The 7,750-nt window shown below is 38.5% G+C and overlaps 1 long non-coding RNA gene across 1 annotated transcript in view; it reads right to left on the bottom strand.

Annotated features, from left to right (window-relative positions):
* LOC123262297 overlaps positions 1-7,521 on the bottom strand; it is a 14,821-nt gene extending 7,300 nt beyond the window's left edge. The window contains exons 1-2 of the long non-coding RNA XR_006508907.1: positions 7,512-7,521; positions 2,336-2,343 (exon numbers count right to left, since the gene is read on the bottom strand). This is a non-coding gene — a long non-coding RNA (uncharacterized LOC123262297). The remainder of the gene's footprint in view (positions 1-2,335; positions 2,344-7,511) is intronic.
* Between the last annotated feature and the right edge of the window lie 229 nt (positions 7,522-7,750).

Genomic DNA, 7,750 nt, shown 5'->3' with positions numbered 1-7,750 from the left:
ACAATTATACGCAACTCTTGCAGCTGTTCAATGAATGTGTATAAACACAAGAGAACGGCGGTTTTTCCTTGCCCGCGAACTGGGCTGTGTTCTCGTTATGGTGGGAGTAGGACAAATATACGTGCGTGTATAGCTCTTTTGAGCCAGGAAACGGCCTCTTCGGAGGTAGGCGAAAGCCTCACCATATATTCTTCTTTCTTCTTTTCTCTAATCCCTCATTGGAACCGCCGTCAGGCATTACTTCGTGAGGGGAGGAACTAGCTACTGCTCTTCCTTCTAGTGGCTAAGGTGTTAACTACCTTCCTTCTATCTTCTGATATTTGCCCTTCTTCTTTCGGTGGAACGCAAGTCTTTGAGGACTTCTGTTGCAAACGTGTTGGTAGCGTTCCAGGCAGCTTCTGATGACAACATTGCTTCCACTAGTGAATCTGGTTGCATTCTCTGGTTCAGGATCCTCTCCAACTCATTACGCTGTGGATCGAAACGAGGACATACAAAGAAGACGTGCTCCGCATCTTCAGCAACTCCTGGGTAGGACGGGCACTGCGAAGAGTCATCGTGCTTAAAGCGGTGTAGATACTTTCGAAAACACCCGTGTCCCAACAACATCTGCGTAAGATAGTAATTGACCTCGCCGTGATTCCGGTTAAGCCAAATGTCGATCCGAGGTATGAGGCAGTGCGTCCACCTATCCTTCTCTGCAACATCCTATTGTAGTTGCCATCGGCCTATGCTGTTCTGCCGTTCTTCAATTCTAAGTTCTTCAGGGCTCAGTGCTGTTGACCTTTTTCGTTGGTAAAGGGCTCGTCTTTCCTCTGCTAGAACTTTAAGAGGTAGGGTTCCGGCAATGACGCACACTGCTCCTTCTGATATAGTGCAGAAGGCACTAGCTACTCGTAGGGCACTCAGTCGATATACTGGTCCAGCTTTTCTCCATGATTTCTGGGTTCCCAGTGCATGAGCCCAAATGGATATTCCGTAAGTGAGCACTGATGTGACTACTGATGACAATAGTAGCCTCCTGCTCTGCATTGGGCCTCCGATGTTAGGCATCAGCCGTGCGAGACTAGCCCTCACTACTGACGCTTTGGCACTGACGTGTTCCACCTGCTGCTTGAAGTTGAGTCGGGCATATAGCATCACTCCCAGATAACGGATAAATGGTTGTGATGTTATTTCTTATTCTCCGACTCTCAACTTGATGGTTTCTACCGTTTTTCTACGAGTGATGAGCACTACCTCGGTTTTATGCTTGGTTAGTTGCAAGTTTATCATGTCCATCCACAAATTGACTCGTCTGAATGTAATAACAAATGCCATTTCTATCTCTTCGAGGTGCTTTGCGACGATCACGACAGCTACTTCATCCGCATATGCTACAAGTTTGACTCCCGTGGGCAATGCTATTCTCAGGAGGCCATCATACATGATGTTCCATAGCAAAGGACCTAAAACTGATCCCCGTGGCACTCCTCCGGAGATTTCGTACACTTTCGTACCGTTCTTCGTGTCATATTTCAGAACCCTATTCGTGAAGTAGCTCGCTACCATTCTGCGAAGGTATCCTGGTACGTTTTTTTCTTCTAGAGCCCGCATAACGCAGTCCTAATTAGCGGAGTTGAAGGCATTCTTGATGTCCAAAGCAGCCACCAAGCAGTATTTCTTCTTTCCACCCTTCCATCTCGTTCCGGCGATTGCATCCTTGGCTGTATCAACAACCAATTTGATCGCATCCAGAGTTGACCGTCCTTTTCGGAAACCAAACTGGTTCTCTGCCAGGAGTGGATCGACTACAGCCTCTATTCTCTGATGAATTATGCGCTCGAATATCTTGCCGGCCGTATCTAACATGCAGAGTGGTCGATAGGATGACGGTTCTTCCGGCGGCTTTTTCCCCTTCGGAAGTAGCACTATCCGTTGCTGTTTCCACTTCTGGGGAATTAAAAATTTCAAAAATCGGGAAGTTATTGGTTTTACAACGTTTTTAGAAAATCGATTTTTCATTGGATCTCGACGTTTTGAGGTCCTAGGAAGCTTCCCTGACTATTCCCGCGAGGGTGTCACTATGTCTGTATGTATGTGTGTGTGTGTGTGTTTTTTTTTTTTTTTTTTTTTTTTTATAGAGGAGGTAAAATACATTTACGTATGCCAGGACTTGGTGTTGGTGCCAGGACTAGGTGTTTGCCTGGGTATGTCGGACTCAGAAGTCAATATTATTTTGCAACAATACCGACTAAACATCCTGCTCTCTCCTTTCCCCATAGATGTTACAGGGAAAACTGGATTGGGACCGCGTTAGCATTACTTCGATCCAGTCCATGTTGTGTCTCACGACACCTACTTCTTGTTACTACTGGTTTCTAATCCCTCTCTGCGATTTTTTTGTTTAAAAGACGCTGCGCGTAGACTGCGACAGCTGACCAGTTTTCTTCTTTTGTGATCATGCAGGTTACCAAGCTCTCAGGGGAGAGCGTTGTGCCTATTGTTTCTTTGGTGCTGATTATGTCGTCCTTTCACCGATCACACTCGAAAAACGTGTGCTCGGCGTTGTTAATTTTGTCTGGGCAGTATTTGCACGTTGGTGTGCTGTGCAAACCCATCTTGAAAAGATAGGCATTGAACTGCCCCCCATGTCCCGTCAATAGCTGGGTCAGGAAGAAGTCCGTGTCCCCGTGCTTTTGAGAAAGCCAGACGTTGATGTTTGGGATCAGGCGCGCTGTCCATCTGCCCGTCTCTCCCGATGTCCATCAGTCCTACCACTCTTGCTGTGTTTCCGCCTTTATCCTCGTTCTTGCGTCGTTCATGTTTTCGTCACTATCTTTAGCGTCATAGAGTTTAACTCTTTCGAACGCTAATAGGTTGATGGGCGTGGCTCCCGCAATGACTCCCCTTTTTCGTCTTGCTGCAGGTATCCAGAGTCGGGTTGTTCTTAAGGATAGACCAGCTTCGTGCAAGTGAAGCTTGCAATGCCTCTGGATCAAGCCTCTTGGCATTCCATTTCGCTTAGAAAGGTCGCGTTGTGAAACCGAAGCAGATGCCAATCCAACGTGGAATGTCACGGACTGGTGATCACTACCACTGTATTCTTCGGATACATTCCAGTCTTCGATCATGTTGGCAGTCCTTGGAGTCACCAACGAGATGTCGATATATAATATATATATTGTGACATGGGAAAAATTTTCTAAAATTTGAAATTCCGAGTTTTAAAATTATTAGGTTGGCTAAGCTGAGGAAAAGCAGAGATTCAACGCGCCTGTGTCGCCCCAAGCAGCCTCCCGATCAGAATGACAAGCTCAAGGTAAAATTAGTAAACGAAAACGCGCCGAATTAATATTAAAAATTTAAATAAAAAGAATACCGGAATGAGTGTGAACTATTGTTGAATGCATGAGTGAGTGAGACTAGACTATAGCGATCAGACGACCCGCGAATTTCTACGAGCCATCGACGATCAACGCGACATCTGGCCGCGAGGATGGAACGACGAGAAAATTTGAATGGACCAATGACGACGGAGAGCGATCAACAACAAGTATGCGAGGCGCCATCTGAACACGAGGCTGATCACTAATCGAAGTATCGACCGATCATCGATCGCAACGGAATACTGGACGCATCCCGTAATACAACGGCCGGCTAGAAGAAGCTGTGAGCTAATTGGATGCGAGTTTTTGGAACGAACCGAAAAGAAAAAGAGCATGTGTTGCCGAGGAGGCAGCCATATTAACAAGGAATTCTGATCTGGACACCGTGACTGTGGCATTGTGCAGTTCTCTTTTTGATTATTTTTGCTGTTTAATTTTTTTTTTAAATTTGTCGCTGACGTGAGTACAATTGTGTACATTATTGTGCAATATTTCGCCGAATTGTTTTGGACACTACGACCTCGGACACGCCATCGCCGAGATATCGACGCTCTTCCGTCAGTTTTGCCGCCAACTTCGCCTACTTAGCCAGCATCGCCTGAGACGTCTACGGTAGCTGCAGGGTAAGTCTGGTCGCTGTCTTTATTAGCCCCAGGGTGTCATCACCGCGAATTTCGTCGTGTTAAAATAATTTGCTTATAATTCGAGTTGCACGGAATTAAATAAATTCCGTGCGGTATTTTTGAAGCTTAGTGACGACACTCTGCGGCACGGTACCGTTGAGTCACGTGTTTGTGTGTGTGGAATTTTTGGTCAGGATTATAAGTACTGTTTACCTACCTCGAGCTTTAAATACCCGACAAAGCGGCTTAGTAAATTGCTTTGTAAAATAAGTTGACTAATTCGAATACTTCGCATAATTTGTTTTTTTTTTTCATGTCATTGTTGAACCATATGGCGATTTGAATTATTTTTGGATAATTTTGAGATCTTTATTAGGTTTTTGCGATTGAATTTATTATATTCTCTAGAAATTTGTGTATTAAGAATTTTGCGATTGAAATTACTGGTTGACTTTTTGCGATTAAAATTATTATTTTTTTTAAAAAAAAAAAAAAAAGAAAACTTCGTAAATAAATTTTGTGGTTGCGATTTTTGATAAAGTTTTGCGATTGAGATTTTGTTATTAAATTTGGCGATTGAAATTTTTGATAAAATTTTGCGATGGAAATTTTTGATAAAATTTTGCGATTGAAATAATTATTTCCTTTTTAATAAATTTGGCGAGTTGAATTAATTATTTGTTTTGAAAATTTTGGAATAAATTTTGCGAGTTGAATTAATTATTTGTTTTGAATATTTTCGAATAAATTAGGCGAGTTGAATTAATTATTTGTTTTGAAATTTTTTGAATAAATTTGGCGAGTTGAATTAATTATTTGTTTTGAAAATTTTGGAATAAATTTTGCGAGTTGAATTAATTGTTTGTTTTGAAAATTTTTTAATAAATTTGGCGAGTTGAATTAATTATTTGTTTTGAACATTTTTGAATAAATTTGGCGAGTTGAATTAATTATTTGTTTTGAAAATTTTTGAATAAATTTGGCGAGTTGAGTTAATTAATTTTTTTTAAGAAAAGACTTTGTAATTTTTATTTTTGGTTACTCGAATATTTTTTTTTTTTGTAATTTGTTTTATTTTGAAATGTTGAATCATTGCGTTAGCACTAGTTTTGCGTTAGAATTATTTTTGCGTTAAAATAATTTTTGGTATTGATGCGACATTGCCGACAGAATATATATGTTGTTGAATAAACCGTTGCTGGATTAGAAGTGCACGCCTCAATTATTTTGTTTAATTGTTGTTGCTCTGATTAACCGATCCCATCGTCCAATTTCGATTTCTTTGTCCGTCGATTGCCGTTATTCGATTTTTGAATCTCTTCAACACCGACCCGCCGCCCAACGAAGATCAACAGCGAGATCGACCCGTGGAACATTAAGTTCTTGGCGCCCAACCAAATCTACGAACCAGGTAGGCCAATTAAATTTTGTTGACCTGATCCGGTCCTGTCGACGCCAGTGCCGGAAAAGGCATCACAATATATATATATATATATATATATGTATATGTATGTGTATATATATGTGTATATATATGTGTGTGTGTATATAGATAGATAGATAGATAGATAGATAGATAGATAGATAGATATATATTTATTTGTTCTTAGAGCCGAAGCTCCCTCAAGGCCATCAATAAGCAATACATTTTATATATATATATATATATATATATATATATATATATATATATATATATATATATATATATATATATATATATATACAGTATACAGTATACAGTATAAAAATACAATTACAATAGTATTGTAAGTTCGATAATATAACAACAGCAAGGTTTTAAAGTTACCTAAATACAATAAAGTTACTTAATAAATTTACAGTAGTTAGTTAGTAAATTTATAAACACTTTGAGACACTTTGAAACAGAAATTATAATTAATTAAACAAATATAATAATGATTTTAATTGTCATTAGCCAGAAAAAATGAAAAAGATGCATTTTGAAATTCAGGAAGATTATCTACAGTTGTCAGCCCAGGTGGCAACGAGTTCCAGATACGTATACCATTGATTATAAAAGATTGTTCATACATATTACTATTTGCTCTCGACAAACGCAAGTAATCTTGTCTAATGTCACCTTTACGCATTGATACATTAAGATATTGAAGTCCTGGGCCAAACAACTGCCGATAATTTAATCTTATTTCTTTAAAAAACAAACATGCTATGAAATAATCTCTTCTCTTACTCAATTTTAGCCACCCTAATTTATTATAATACGGGGGTACATGTTCATATCTGGATAATTTGAAAATAAATCTTACGCAAGAATTCATTTTTCTTTGCAACCTAAGCAGCAGCTTTTTCGACATGTTGGTAAACGCAGCACAACAATAATAAAAAATCGGGAATATAAGTGTAGTTACTAATTTTACTCGCAATTGTTCATTAAATATTTCATTGTTAATTTTAAGTTGAGCTAACGTTTTCATAGCTTGATTACAAGTCTTTAATACTTGGTGTTCCCAAGAGAGATTATTATCTAAAATGACCCCTAGATATTTGACAGTATTAACATAAGGAATAACGCAATTATCAACTAAAATATTCTCTGCATTTATACAATAATCATTGCTAACTTTTAGTCTACTGCCAAAGATGATTGCTTTGGTTTTTGAAGCATTTAACTTCAAGCAATTTAAATCACACCATTTAATAATTTTTTCTATTTCACTATTCAATAAAGCAATGTTCTCACTGATCTGTACTAAATGACAAGATAAATATATCACAAGATCATCAGCATAAAAGAGGTATTGACAGTTTAAGATTTTTGATGGATCAGAAATGTATAAGACACATAACAACGGGCCAAGAACACTATCTTGAAGAACACCATTTAACACACTTCTCTACAACGATATATCATTATTGTTCCGAACTGATTGCACTCGCTGAGACAAATATGACCGAATCCATTCAATAGCAATATCAGAGAAGTTCATAAATAATAGTTTTTGTAATAATCTTTTATGGTTAACTGAATCAAATGCTTTACTAAAGTCAAAAAATACAGCTATTGTCACCTTGGACACATCAATTCCTAGACGAATGTCATCACAAAGTTTAATCACAGCAGTCTGAGTACTTAGACCTTCCTCAAATGCCATTTGTCGCTCATCAGCATAATTGTTAGCATTAATATACATAACTATTTGGTCATGTACACATCTCTCCAATGTATCAAGTGGGACGGAAAAACTGGTTACTGGCGACATATTATTGAACTTTATATTTTTAATCCAAAGCTTTCTGAGAAATTAACCTTGACAGAAGAACACGTATTTCCAACTGGAAAAACTAAAATGCGGGTAAAGTTTGCAGCTCAAATTTTTAGTTGCACAGTTGTCAAAAATCTTAAGCAAATGGCAAATTATAAATTGAACGAAGGCTTCATTAATATTGTGGAACATGCAGAAATTTGGGAAACAGCAAGTATTCTGGAAGACATTGATTTAATGTTTGACCTCACTAATGGCAGTAATAAACCTACTGACCCAAAAGCTAATACAAGAATGAAAGTTAACACTTCATCATCTCATAAAGAACAATGAAAAAGATACGAAGATATAGCTGCCAGGAAATTTTGGTTTGAATACAGCACCGGTAAAAAGGTGAATACACCGACTCCTGATGCTCTGGCTGTAACTCTTCGGTCTATGCAAGGATTATGGGAGGATCTGCAGTCGGAAGGATTTAATGAACTTAATTTACGGTATTTAAACCAAGACG

This window comes from Cotesia glomerata, linkage group LG3 (assembly GCF_020080835.1).
Source record: "Cotesia glomerata isolate CgM1 linkage group LG3, MPM_Cglom_v2.3, whole genome shotgun sequence".
Classification (NCBI taxonomy): Eukaryota; Metazoa; Arthropoda; class Insecta; order Hymenoptera; family Braconidae; genus Cotesia; species Cotesia glomerata.
This window is presented reverse-complemented; position numbering and strand designations above follow the sequence as displayed.